Raw genomic sequence first — 15817 nt, 5'->3', positions numbered from 1 at the left:
CCACATACTCCAATATATTGGAGGAGGGAAGGGCCTCAGCCTCCCAGCCCTCTTTTAGTATGTCTAAAAGTCCCCGGGGTTGTCGACCGTACAATAATTTAAAAGGGGAGAAGCCTGTAGAGGCCTGGGGCACCTCCCGGTAGGCAAAAAGCACGAGTGGTAGGAACTGGTCCCAATTTCATCCATCGGCGCTGACTACCTTGCGGAGCATCTGTTTAAGCTTCTGGTTAAAACGTTCTACCAGCCCGTCTGTTTGGGGGTGGTAGACAGACGTCTTCAGGTGCTTTATTTTCAGTAATTTGGCAACCTCTCTGAACGTATCTGAGGTGATGGGAGTACCCGGGTCCGTAAGGACTTCTTTGGGGATACCCACTCTCGCAAAATAGGTTGACTAATTCCCGTGCGATATTCTTGGTGTTAGCGGAGCGCAGGGGAACCGCCTCTGGGTATCGGGTTGCATAATCTACCATGACCAATATGTACTTGTGGCCATGGTTTGAGGGTTCCAGGGGTCCTACTAAGTCCACCCCTATTCGGTCAAACGGGATGTCTATCAGGGGTATTGGGACAAGAGGAGCGCGGTCCCTCCTAGGAATCTGGCAAATCTGACATTCCGGACAGGATTGACAGAAGCACCGGACCTCCTCGTTGATCCCGGGCCAGTAAAAGCGGATCTTGATTCTCTCCAATGTCTTCTCGGCCCCAAGGTGGGCGCCTAGGAGGTGAGCGTGAGCTAGTTCACATACCTCCCGCCGGAAGGTACGCGGCACTAGCAACAATTTCCGCACCTCACCCTCGTGGGTTGCCACCCAATACAACAGATTATTCTCCAGCACAAAGAAGGGCTCGCGTGGCATGGAACTGTCCGCTTGTGAGCTGCCTGGAAGAACAATCACATTCCGGGCAAACCACAGGGAATCGTCATTCCACTGCTCCCTTTTAAACGAGGCAGGCGTGGACCGAAATTGTGGTCCAAATTGTTCAGGGGGCCTTGGGAGTGGGTTGGCGGAAGTGTTCCCTGGCTCGTCCCTTCCGTGGTGGATGCTTCCGGGTCAGAGTCGTCGCCTGAGAAACTTCCCCCGAAGTGCCTGCGCCATTTTGGCTTGCCTTAGAGCATGGCGTGGAGACCGCGGGAAGGGTGCCTCGCCCCCTCATAACCAGACCTAGCGAGGCCCCGGGAGCAGTGTTCATCTTACCGCTTTACGACCAGTCTTGTCCCAAAATTACTGGATAGGGGGAGTCGGGCAACACCGCGACCGTCAAGTTGGAAACTTGCCCCTTCCATGTGATGTAACAGCGGGCGGACCGGTAAGACTTGGTCTCCCCATGCACACAAGTGACTTGCAAGTGCTGCGTAAGCCACTGTCGCGGTAATACATAACGGCGAGCGACAATTGTAATGTTGCTGCCGGAGTCAAATAGAGCCACCACCGAGTGCCCGTTTAATAACACCACTCCCGTGTTTGGACTTGCCAGCGGGTGCGACGAAGTACAGTACCTTTCGGCGGTGGCCCAGGTGCAGTCCATCGGCTCCGTTGGGGTGTTGAGGGGACAGGTCGGCAGTAGATGGCCGGTCTCGCCGCACTTGTAACAGCTTTTCTTTGGGCCTCTGCGGTGCTTCCGCAGCGCGTCGAGAGGGCTCGGGGGTGGCCGCCTGTCCCTGTCGGTTCCCACGAGCGTGCCTTTCCGACCACCCGGCTTGGTAGACCGCAAGCTGACGCTCCAGGACTTCCAGGAGGCCTGGCATGTCCTTATAAGGATGGCGCCAGACCTGCTGGGCGAGGGAGCTTGGCAAGGCGTTTACCAGGCCCTCACAGGCCACATGTTCTACGACCTTCCGGGCTTGGGGACCTTCGGGCCGTAACCAGTGTCCCATTTTGCCCTAGAAGTCGAAGGCCTGTGCACGGGCTGGCTTCTCCGGGTCAAACTGCCAGCTCCGCCATTTGGTCGCCTGCTGGCCCGGCGTGATGCCGTAGCGTGCCAGGATCTCCTGCTTTAGGAGGTCATAACTCGCGGCCTCCTCCTCGGGGAGGTCGTAATAAGCCCGCTGCGCGGGTCCCTTCAGGTAGGGCGCCAGAATGGACGCCCACTCGGACCGCTGCCACTCGTTCCGGGTGGCCGTCCGTTCGAAGATGCCCAGGTAGGACTCGATGTCATCCGCCTCTGGTGGCCATGACAGGCGTTGGACGAGGCGGATCGGGTCTTACCCTTCGGGCTTCTGCCAACCTGGCCTTCGTTTCCTCCAACTCGCGGGTGGTTGTGGCTTGCGCCTGCTGCAGGGCCAGGATCTGGGTATTCATCCCCTGCAGCACTGTGTTTAGGTCTTGCCCTTCAGTCATCTCTTTCGGGCTGTTATCCTGCCGACTACGCCACTGTAAAAGATGAAGCAACAGACAACATAAAGGTTCGGGGTTTTCCGGCCCTGTATATTGCAGACAAACCATAATATTTCCAAAAGAAAACAGGTGAAAATATAAACAAAACAGTTAATAATGCACGACGCCCTTCAGAGGCGTCGGCGGCCATTTTATAGAGGAGGAGCCGGAAGTGGAGCAATGCTGGGAAGGAACCGTGAGGGAGGATGGGACTGCTGACGTCAGGAAAGATGGCGGAGGAAGGGCGGAAGTGGACGTACTGCGGGCAGGCTAGGATGGCGGAGCATCTCTTTTTCTGGAAGACAAAGGAGAAAGGTTAGTACCCCGCCACTCCCTGCCGGCGAACGTCTTTCAAAGCGGTTTAAGATCCGTCCGCGGCCTCCTACTCGCGCATGCGTGACAATACATACACCCTGTTTTGTTCTACTGTGATAGGAGAACATATAGTCACAGAGTAAACAGGTTTTTCTTTTTGAGATGCATTTGCATTGTTTATTTTTGACAAGTGGCACAACATCATAGTTGTTAGTGATGCTGTCTCATAGCTACAGAAGTCTGATTTGGAATTGATGTTCTGTCCACTGCCTGTGTGGAGTTTGGACATTTTCCACTATGTCTGCATTTTATATGGCAATTTCTCTGAATGCTCATTTCTCCTCCAAGATCCCAATATTTTTTTTTTCCTGACTTGTACCCAGTGCTTCTAAAATAAGCTCCAGTTCTCGTGAACCTGAAGTAGATGAATTTGGTAGAAAATGGATGAGGGTAAGAGTAGATGCATATAATGTAGTGCACTTATAAAGTAAATACAATTAATCTAATTTTTGCATTAGTGTGTATTTTCCATCCATCTATCCATTTTCCAACACGCTGAATCCGAACACAGGGTCACGGGGGTCATCTGGAGCCAATCCCAGCCAACACAGGGAACCAATCCTGGGCAGGGTGCCAACCCACCGCATGACACTAGTGTGTATTTTTTCATAGTAAATTTGATTAAATTAAATTTGGTAGGGAGTAGTAATATTATTAGGAGAACCCCAAAGTCAGTCATCAGTCAGTTATCATCCAACCCTCTATATCCTAAAACAGGGTCACGGGGGTCTACAGGAGCCAATGCCAGCCAACACAGGGCACAAGGCAGGAACAAATCCTGGGCAGGGTGCCAGCCCATCGCAGGGCACACACACAAACACAAACCAATCACACACTAGGGACAAATTAGGATCGCCAATGCACCTAACCTGCATGTCTTTGGACTGTGGGAGGAAACTGGAGCACCCAGAGGAAACCCACGCAGACACGGGGGGAGCATACAAACTCCATGCATAGAGGACTCGGGAAGCGAATCCAGGTCTCCTCACTCCGAGGCAGCAGCGCTACCAATTCACCACCATGCTGCCAGGACCCCAAAGTGTGTAGCTTATTTAATTTATTTAGTGTGCAGGAAAAGTAAGCATTTCAGGTATGTAAAAGTGATTACCTTCATAGATATATATCATTTCAATTAAAGGTCAAATGTATTATTAACACCAGGGCTTAAAGTTGGCTTTATTCTGTTTTTCACCATGGTGTATGAACAGTAAATGGTTCCTCTGATGATATCTGTATATATGAGTACAGTATATATATAGTTATTGCTAACTTTACAGCCATTACATCCCGTTCCGACACAGCAAACCTTGTCTCCACAGGAGATAGCTGCCCGCTGAGTCACATGATTGAGTAGTCTGTGCTGTTGATGTTTTGAGGCAGGACTATGCCCAGCCCTTTCTCATATGTGTCAGTCTTAAAGATAAATGGCTACGAGAAATTTGGTGTCTCAAGATTAGGTCTGTAGATGATGTCTGTAAAAGATGTTTCTGCCTAGGAAGACCAAACCACAGAGTTAAATGCTTGACTGTCTGTGCATACTGGGGTATAAACTGACAGTAATACTCCCAATAGTCCCAAGAAAGTAAATATTTGTCTTTTTGTGTTTGGTCTGGGCTATTACTCAATTACTTCAACAATGTCGTCTATGTGTTGTGCTATATGACTTATGGGCTTTAGAAGACCATCTCCCAGAAACTGGAAGGTGGCTGGGGCCCATGGAGTCTAAATGGTAGGACATGATACTGCTGGGGGGGAGAGCTAAATGTGGTTTGTTCACAGTCTTTTGTTGTGAAAAGGTTTTATAGGTTTTATGTACTGTATATTTCTCTACCCAAGTAGCAGCTGTGGCAGTAGTTTTGTCACATTTACAGGATAGAGTCAAATTGTTACTTTCATGTGGGGTTGATGTCAATCTGAGTCCTGGTTGAGTTTTCTAAAGACATTGCAGAAGCGTCAAGAGCCATTTAGTTTAGATATAAGTACAATAGCAACTGACTAGGGGCTTGTGCTTTCTTCAACATTTTGTGTATTTGTTTTGTGCTTTGTGTAGTCAGTGGGGAGGGGGGGTTGCTCCCTAATCCCTACTCCTAGGTCTATTGGGATTTAATCTGAAATAAGGTGCTGTAAAATAACACAGGGAAACAAGGAAAAGCTTAGGAGGTCCTCCCCATATTCTTGAACAGTGATTGTAAAAGAAGGTCTTTACAGACATGCGCTCAAAACAGACTTGAATTTGGTGGCAAAATTGCTGACATATATATACGGCAGACAGGCAGTGATGTAATAGATGGAATCCTGGGAACAGGAAATGACATCTGAATAAGGCGGGATCTTGAATACCAGAAGAGGAAGTGATGGAGGATGGCTTCTGAGGACCAGAAAAGGGTTTATGAGGTAGGTTATTCTGTTAGTCTTCCGGGTGTAAAGGAGAAAGAGTTAGAGGGCAGCACCAACCCCTGGCCTGGTGGAAAAATACAAGTATTTGAGTCCACAAACTGTCTCTTATGCACACATGTGCGCCAGTGTATTATATTTATGCTTTAATACCAGATTTTGGAGATGCATTTCTAAATTATTATTTTTCTGTTTTACTTTTATTTTCATCTGTTAGAATTTATTTGCATCTTTTTCTGACTCCTTTCTATGATGACTTTTATTATGCCATTGCTATGCTAATCGAGTCTGAGGTCAGAACACATGACATCAGCGTGTGACGGTATAAGTTGAGTTGTTCAATTCCTCTTTATCCAAACTCTGATGGGTAATCCATACGACAATCATCTCTCTGTTTTTCTACATGAGTTTTCATGCTATTTGATACTTGTACTTTGATACAATGTTATTTTGACAATGATTTAGGCTTTTGTTTTGATTTGACAAAAGATTAACTTATTTTCCTGGTTTAAGAACTTAGCATGTTTCCTGATTTATGTTTTATCTTCCAATGCTTGATTCATATAATTTCTGCTAATTTTAGCAGAACAAAACCTGGCTTGTCATTCACAGTATCAGCATACTCATTTAACCGTTATAGCTGCTGGAACTTTTATTCACTAATAAAAGTGTCATTCTTATTCAAGTCTCCATGTGTGAGGGATGCTCCAATAAGGCAAGACAAGTTTATTTATATAGCACAAATCAGGCACAGGGCAATTCAAAGTGCTTTACAAAGAAATGAAAACAATATAAAACAATTAATCCATCCATTATCCAACCCGCTATATCCTAACTACAGGGTCACGGGGGTCTGCTGGAGCCAATCCCTGCCAACACAAGGCGCAAGGCAGGAAACAAACCCTGGGCAGGGCACCAGCCTACCGCAGGACGACAAAACAATTAATAAAAAAGTAAATTAGAATAATAAATGAAACAATAAAATTGCTAAAATAAATGAATAATTAAAAGGCTAAATCAATATTGCAGAACAAGAAAAAAATGTTATTGATGTAATTCACTTATAAGCCACAGCAAACAAGTAAGTTCTGGCTCTACCTCTCTTGGGGTCCAAGGCAGTAGAATGTTGACATGATAAATCTGCTGTTTGTTGGAGTTTATCGGGCAAAGAGAAACCTAATCTACTGGACCATTTCTCATATGTCATATGTCCTTTGATAATGTGCTAATAATTTTGATTGGGAAATGGGGATGAGCAGCATGATGTGGTCCTCACATACTGTTGCAGTATATTCCCATTCCAGTTTACACTGGATGGCTTCTAAATGAGGGGGTTCATTCTTTCTAATCTTTCCTGGATTTGGAGCATGCGATTGACTTTGCGAGTCACCTTGGTTTACCTGTATGTCTTGTGCTATTTTGAAATGTCTTAAACAACAGTTAAAAAGACATAAATCCAACCAAAGTTTGTGGAATCTCTTGATACACGAACATCAGAAAATGCAGGAGTGTCAGTCCTTTCTATCTTTTTGCACCACCTTTCACAAATCTTTAAGTGTACTATTATCTGTTTACACCAAGACATTTGTCTGCTGATTAGAATTGGGGTGCAAAGTAATCCAAAGGAAATAATCCATTATAAGTTACTAACTGCTTCTTTCAAATTGTAATGTGGTTACTTTAATCATTACGTCTTGGAAATATTAATCACACTTCTAATCACTTTACTTTTAAGTTACACAGAAATATGTGCCAATTATACACTACAAGGATGGCAATTAAAATAGAATGTATTAATTAAAATTAAATGAATTAATTAAAATTAAAATGTCTTTTAAATATTTTAATATGGAGGAAATAACAAATAGCAATGAATGTGAATTCAGCAATTTAACAAGTACACTTCATGAGTTATATTAACTTTTATTTCACAAAAAGAATTTTGAGCCTCCTTAGCATTATGTTTACAACAGGAAAAACAAGCTAAAAACCTAAAACGCACTAATTAAAAACAAGAGGGACTTGACCACGAGAGCACCTGCAGAGCACTGAGTCAGTAAACGGTAAATTATTGTTAGTATAATAAACAGCTGGCAAGAACACGTATTGATTGGGGTGGAACTAGCTACCCGCAGTTGTTATCTTATTAAACAAGACACAACACAAATATTGTGACCACCAGGGGTCGCCTCAGTTCCCCGACACCAGGCACAACTCGACCACAGATAGTTTCAACTTCAATTAAACAGTGAACAGTCAGATGGCTCCCTTTTATTCCAGGATTGCTGCCGGGATTAAGATGTTAACCTGTGGAAGCACTTCATGTTACATAGAAGCTTCAAGGTCCTTTTCCATAGTGCCCACTACAGGGTAGTCCCTCCAGTCTCCAACTTCCTGGAAACACTGTAGGTGTCTGAATTGGGAGCCAGTCAGAAGAATAATGTTACCTCTCGTGCCAGGGAATGAATTGTTCATAAAAAGTAATTTCTCCCTTTCCTTCTGTTACTCATTCCTGATATCAATTGGGGTCTGCTGGGCTGGACTACATCTCTGTATTCGGATTCAGCGGGTTAGAAAATGGATGGATGGATGGATAGACTCTCCTCCTTAAAGCTTATGTGAAATGGAATGCCTTTCACATTCAAACTTCCCATATAACTAATATTACTTGCTCTGGAAAATTCAGAGTCATCGCACATGTTTTAAGCCCTGTCTCTCTTTGCACACGTCACCTCAGCAATTTGAATTTGATAACAGCACAAGAAATCTTAACTTTAATTCCTAAAACAAAACCTACTATCTGTCCTTTAGACCCAGTCCTAACAAAATTAGTGAGACGCTCATTGCTGTTTTGACAGCACTCATTTGTTATTGACTGGCAAAGCTCCTAATGCACCATTATTGAAAAAAAGTACAGCTAGACCCAAATCATCCTAATACTTATAAGCATATTTCAAATCTTTCATTTCTTCTAAACTAGTCACTATGACGCCTCACTTTACACATCATTAAATCATTAGACATTATGTTCTGTTATGTTTCCATTCTCTTACATAGGCTGGAAAACTGCATTGGGCTCTCAGGCACTGTCCTTGCATGATTTTCTTCTTATTAATCAAATTAATTTCAGTATGTACATAAATGCTCTGACAGTAATCCATCAGTGTATTCAGAAGTTAAATATGGTGTCCTAGGAATTAGTACTCAGACTTTTATGGTTTTCACTTTACATGTTTCTGTTGGGAACTCATTAGAAAATATAACATTAATTTTCACTTATATGCAGATGATACCCAGTTATAACTTTCTTTCTGACCAAATGACATTTCTTCAATTGTGTCCTTAATGAATTGTGTCAGTGAATTAAAAAAGTGGATGGATGGTATCTACCTATCTATTTAATTCAGAAAAAAACAGAAATATTATTTATTGGAGAAGTATTGTAGAGTGCAACAATTTTCTGTCAGTTTTTACCTCAGTCGTTTTAAATGTTAGTCTTATTAAATCAGTGTTAATTTTGATAAAAGTTTGTCTTTAAAAATACACATTATACAAGATGCTGGCCTACTTAAGATTCCAAGGATTAAAAAAATAACAGCAGGAGTTCCAGCTTTTATTTCCAGGCACCTGAAGCTGAGGATTGGTCTCCCTGCTAATATAAGAGATGCCCATTCAGTCTCAGCTTTTAAGTCCAACCTAAGGTGTCAGTACTTTAGTCTAGCCTGCCCTGACTAGAGCTGCTGATTACCTGTGCATACTGTATCTCTGTTTTTTAGTCATTTGTATAAAAAAGTAATACAATAATTATGAATTGTTACTAACCCTCCACAATTCTGTTTCTTTTCTTGGTATCCTGCTGTGGCCCTTCATGACACTGCTCTAATTTCTGCAAATGCTGAAGACATCTGAGATATACTGTGTACCTTACAATCCAGTGATGAAAAAAAGTTAATAAAAATACATATCAACGGGATAATGCAATCCCTTCCTTGGCAGTAACGTGGGAAAATGAAACCAACATTTAAAACTCTGAATCACACATATAAACTTTAATTGTAATGTGCTTACTTCTTATGTTTCTCATTCACATAAATCTCAAGACCCCTGCTGCTTTTTACACCCGTTCAGCATTCAGTTGTATTTGAATGGAGGCGGATCAACCATTTTGACCAGTCCATCCCCAGATTGAGACTGAGTCTCCGCCCACCAAGATGACCAAGGGGACAGCTCAATGAAACGACTGAGTCTCTGCAAGCTGAACACAGGAGTTTTAAATAGCATTAAACTACCAGGTGTACTGCATTGTTTAAAGTATGATCAACTCTCCGTTAAGGAACTAAGTCATTCAGGGGCCTGTGGGGGTCTTAATCTCGGTTTAAATCTGAAATAATCTGTTTGCTACAGTAATGAAAAATCCATAGTATGTGAACTCGTCATAACTTGTTATTAGATGCCACTGTTCTTTTAGCTTTAAAAGTGATCAAACATTCCTCATTATATGGAGGCTGGCTAGTTTTAAATCCTTTCCACTTTATTTTTATCCTCACTCTGGATCTTCACCCCTTTCCATTCTTGGACAAGCTGCTCTGCCAGTAAAGTTTAAGATTGCTGCTTTGGCAGTAGGGATCACAGTGCTACCAGCTGGGTACAGGAATATTTAATATATCCTACTTTGCGTTACTTAGAGTTTCTTAAATTTTCAGATGATGCAAACATAAGGTGCCCATTAGATTGTCTATGCTCACCTTATGACATCTCTCAAGTTTGCGGCTAGTCTGAAAGGCAATTGAGATGGGCCAAAGTTTAGTCTGCAATGACAGCAGTATATACAGTATTTAATTTAAAATTTTTACTAACATATTGTTAAATAGATACATCTGGAAAGTTTAGTTCACATCACTATTCACTGTGTTAATTTACTGCTCATAATAATGCCTTCAGGAAGAATTCCTCCTGGATCAGTGACTGTTAATCCAATGAAAAAGGTCTCTTTAGTCCAGATATTACTGTTCTATGGCAGTTGAGTCTGACCAGTTCTCCTTGATAATTACAGAGCTTATAAACTTCATCAAGAAACAAAATGAGACACTTCAAATCTAAAAAAATCAGTAATTCAAAGAAGGCTTGTGAATTTAAGCAGCTACGTCAAATCTTTGAGATATGTTCTTTCTCCTTTTTAAAATTGCTGCTTTGCATTTTAAATTAGCAAAACAAGAAGGATAAGTCAGGGTCAACCTTAGAATCATGGGAATTCCATCAAATGGCAATGCAAATGCTGAGAAAACCAATATGCTTGTGCTCCAGTTGGAAAACCAAAATAAATGTAACCAATTGTACCATAAATGAGTAAAAGCCAAATAAGTAAACACAATGTAATGCAAAAGCTAGGTAAAGTAATATGCTGCTGTTTCCCAAATTACAATGGTCATTCTAGTTTCCACATTTCTTCAATTTTAAACCTCAGGCTTTGAGAGCCCATTATATTTATGACGAGGAGGCTGTTACTAACCATCCATTCCTCTTGACTGGAAATTTTTAGGGTAGTCTTACTTGTTCTACAAAAAGCCAAGAAAGCAAAATGTGCCACCGTATTCACTAGTTGTAGTGGGCAAACTGTAGATGCACAACAGGAGATGTTCCATATCATAAAGAAAGCCAAATATGCCAGCATTCAAGGACTTCTTTTGCACCCTGCCAAAATGTTCCTAATATCGCAGGCTTGATGTAAGTCTTCTCACATCCCATACAAGCATTGGAGATGATGGATACTTTTCTCTCAACTGATACCTGCCCCGTTTAACTGTTTTGTTTACTCTCAATTGCTGCCTGTTAACATCATTATCACAGATGAGCTCTAATTAATGAAGGTCATATATTATTTTTCTTGTTTTTAAGTGTATATTTTTTTAAACAGCTTAAGAGTGACAAGGGATGGAGGATGGTGAAGTGGGTTTTGTTATTGATTGTGTCTCTTTAATAAATTTTATTCTACAAGATTCTGAGCTAAACCAGCCACAGGGGATGCACAAACCAATGTGTTTCTTCATGCTGGTCCCAAGCCTGGATAAATGGGGAGGGTTATGTCAGGAAGAGCATCCAGTGTAAAATTTTGCCAGATCAATATGCAGACAACAATACAGATTTCCGTACCGGATCAGTTGAGGACCGGTTAACAACAGGGTGCTGGTGGAAATTGGGCTACTGTTGGCAGAAAAAGAAGAAAAGAGGGAAGGCAAGTTCGGAGACAGGGAGAGAAGAGGAAGGTAAGGAGAGTGGAAGTGAGGATTAAAAGTTTGAATGTTGGCAGTATGACTGGTAAGGGGAAAGAGTTAGCTGATATGATGGAGAGAAGGAGGGTTGATATATTGTGCATGCAAGAGACCAGAAGGAAGGGGAGTAAGGCCAGGTGTATCGGAGGTAGGTTCAAATTGTTCTACCATGGTGTGGAAGGGAGGAGAAATGAGGTAAGGGTTATCCTGAAGGAACAGTATGTCAGTATGTTTTGGAGGTGAAAAGAGTGTCAGACCAAGTGATGATTATGAAGCTGGAATGCAGCATTGTATGAATTTCAGGGTTGGGAAACTGTTAGCATAGTGGCAAGATACCTAAGAAATAAAGGAAAAGGATTTTAAGCCATAAGAAGGTCAATGTATTAAAGATGTTGGTATTTGGTACACTGTTGCAATGTTTTAAGGCCTTGGAAGACTCTGGAAGACCCCCAGGAACTTGAGGAATCCACCTTCACTTTGTTATCCCACATAGAAGACTTAATAACGGAAGCCAGTTGTCTTTGCAACAGAGGGGCTGGTTGTGAAAGATTTTAGCTAAGATGAATAATATCCTTGACACTAACCCTGGCCTCACATAGTTGATCTCGCATGATAGTGTGTGATTGGCTCTATTATCGCCCAAGGCAAAGCAAGTCAAAAAATGCTTGAACTCAGGAAAATTAAAGAGAATACCAGTCCATGGTCCAGTCCCTAAATTGAGCTGGTTTATATATTGATCCCAAATTCTTATTGGAGAAGCCAAAGCATTTAGGATATGTTGTAGATTAAAGACAAGAAAGGTCTCAATTGTCCAAAGTTGCTGCCATACAAAAATAGCTGCTAACACATAGTAAAACGCAAATTCAAATCTTCTTAGGACCAAACTAACTGCAAAGCGGGCAGGGAACCTTGTGTAATAGACCACTTAAGCCAGAGCATACATTTTTTGACCTTAAGAAAGCCCTAACATCTACACTTGTGTTTTAAGTTCCCCTAGCTTTTTTGTCCTTTTGCTCTCAAGATGGACACATCTTTGACCTGCCTTTGTGCCATATTAAGTCAGATCATTGACAGTGCAGGACACTCAGTCTTATATTTAATCCAGAAACTGTTGAACTCAGAAACAAGTTACAAAATGCAAGTGGATCGGGTGATCAAGTGGGTTATCATGCTCCTACAACTCTCTGATTTTCTGACCTGTGATGTTCCGGTGCATCTAAATACTCAAATTCATTTATCTTTTTCTGTGTCTCTGTGGGCCGAGTGGTGGCTCTGAGACAAGGGATCTATCTAATCCCATAAACACCATAAGTGAGCAGGGCCCTTAATCTCTAATTACTTTGTCCTGGGTATGACAGTAATCTGCATCAAGCCCTGCAAGTAGGCCCTCCAACCTGAAGTCAAAAACCTGGGGGTTGGTGGCAGGATTGGCACTCCAGCCACCATAAAAAACCTCACACAGTTCCATTCCATCTGTACTAGTGTGGTGCTGAGGTGTCACCCATTGCATTGCTGCACTTGGGCCCTAATCTTGGATCCTGAGGTGGTTTGTTATGTGGTGGGTGCGGCAACACGCTGTATCAGCACATGCTCCTAACCTCTCTGTGTCTCTGTCAACTTAATGGGTTATCCTAGCAAGTGTGTCAACTCTTTTTATCCATGTTGTCTTTCCTTTTACAGCAGCAAACACTAAATTCATTAATAATCCTTCACCTCAGGATAGTGGATGTAATAGAGGACCTTAGATTCCACATCCGAGTGGGTATTTTGGGAGATCAGAAGATGTATGAGGGAATTCTTAAACCAGTTTTGGCTTGTCTTCAACCAGCGACCTTAGACTTACCTATAAATAGATCCAGAATTGCATTTATAATCTCCCTTCTGGGTGGTAATAAATCTCTGGAAGTCATCTCAGCTTTATATGATGCAAATCACCCTTTTTCTTTAGTGGTATTTCCCAAAGAATTTAAGGCTGTTAGTTATCAGCCAGAGAGGAAATATGTGGCAAGTAAATACATTAGATTTTGAACATGGTGGTAAATCTATCACTGATTGTATTGTCACTTTTAATACAATAGCTGTAGATAAGGAGTGGGAAGAGTCCACATTAGTTTATGTGTTTAGAAAGGGATTATCAGATTAAATTAAAGGTGAGCTAGCTAGCCATGATGTAGGCAGTAATCTTAATGATGTCATTTGTTTTAGTGCTGAAGGCTTAATGAATGTAAAGTCAAGTGTAGAGCAAGTTAACCAGCTCATGCCAGACTACCTAAGTAAACCTAAAGATTCTACAGTACTGAGACTATCATCAGCAAAAGCAAGAGTATTGCTTTGTCAATTTTGGAAATTATTACTATCAGTTTATTAGAAATTTCAGTTCAGTACTTTAACTCGTCACTGTTCTTACTAAGAAATCATCACAGAAGTTAGTCTGGACTGAGGAGGCTCAGCATTCTTTTTATTCTTTAAATAAAATGTGTGCTTCAGTCCCAGTGTTATGACCCTGATGCTTCTCTACAGTTCATAATTGAAGCTGGTGTCTCTAATATCATGGTGGGGACAATTCGTTCACAATGCCTTCTTGATACTAGGAAGCTACACACTTACTGATATAATACTATCATGGAGGTGGATAGTGGAAAAAGATAAGAGTGAGCAGGGGATAGACGTTTATACAAAGATAAATTTGCTGCCAGAGATTTAAAATGCTAATGCTAAATCATAGTTGAGAAAACAAGCCAGAGGTCACAAATAAAAAGTCTTTATACAAGAACAGATACACCAGTGCAGAGATTTAGTCATAAATACCTGCAAATTGTATACCATGAAGTGCAAGACACCAACCTTTAAACCATCGCGCAGCTCACATCACCTGATGTGACTTCTGGTACTTGAACCTATCAGTGACATAACAGCAACAATAACATGGCAACAACCAAAATAAAAACAATGTGCATCTTGTAAGACAAACAATATTCAGTAATAACTGATTTATTTACTTAATTAAATTATTGATGCCTTTAGATTTATAACAGAGATAAAACCCAAAATGGACCATAAATAACCCAAAATCATGTTGAATCAAATTAAAGTAAAAAAAATTAAAAATGTGATCATAACGCATATTATAATAACTACTTGAAGAAATTGACTTAGGCTGAAAAAATTATGATGTGGGTAACAAAGAACTTGGCTCTGGATTGACAGCAGTATTGTTTGAAAATGGCAGAGTGCACATATACTGTATTATTTTAACTGGCCACAAACATTTGGTATATTTAAAAACAGCAAAATGTTTGAATTCCAGGCAAGTGAGTTCAGGTGATTTGATTTTGTTATTTGCTGTTGAGCATGGAATAAAAACAAAGAAGCAGATGTGCCCTCAAAGAAATTTACTAACAATGAAGTTCTGTTTGAAACTTAAAAGTATTTTGCCCCAGAGAAAAAAAATGTTCCACTATTTTAGAATGTTGAGGTGATCTGATGTTGGTGTGTGAAAGGGTAAACTTCATGACCCCGCTCAAGTCAGTTGTGATGTACAGTATTTATTTGGACACATATACAGTATCTGTTATGTAGGGACACGTATGAGTTACTCAAACAACAGAATTATTAAAACACTATTTTTCTGGAGGTACATGTATCAAGAAATCAAAAGTTTTCTTTAAGCATGTGAAACTTGAAAAATCCTCTCAGGGCTATCTCATGGGTCTATTGCTGCCAGGCCCTCTACTCTGTTCACCATGGGAGGAATTAACAAAGGATTTTATAAATCATTTTTCAACAATACAGTTTTTACCACAATTTCCATTGTGATAGATTATTTCTCTAAATATACACAATTTATCCCCATTAAATATCTATACACCCATTTCTAGAGTGTTGGCTAGTATTTTATTATTAGGAAACATTTTTAGTTACATGGATTTCCAAAAGCCATTATTTTTCATCAAGGTACTCCATTTGTTTCTTGTATATGACATTTTTTCTGTTCCTAAATGGGCTGTAAAATCAATTTATCATCAAGTTAACATCTCAAGAGTAACGGGCAGACTGAAAAGATTAAATGCAACCTTAAAAAGTTATTAAGATGTACAGTCAGTTCTTTTCAAAGTAACTGAATGTCCATTTTGCCTTCAGCTGAGTTTTCTTGGACATTAAATGTCACCAGGGCTGGCGTGTTAAATAATGATGTCTAAGGCAAAGATACGTTCTTACTACAGCCCACCCTTACTAGGCATGAGAGGACACACTCAAGCTACATACAATAACAATTGTAATACAGGCTTCACAATACAGTGCTTCTTTGTAACAATGAACAAAATAAATATATTATTTTTGAAGATAAAATGAAAAAGATTAGCCTTAAAACAAAATAGGCTCTGTAAACAATACAAAAATTCT

This window comes from Polypterus senegalus, chromosome 1 (genome assembly GCF_016835505.1).
Source record: "Polypterus senegalus isolate Bchr_013 chromosome 1, ASM1683550v1, whole genome shotgun sequence".
NCBI lineage: Eukaryota > Metazoa > Chordata > Cladistia > Polypteriformes > Polypteridae > Polypterus > Polypterus senegalus.
Note: the sequence above shows the minus strand (reverse complement) of the source record.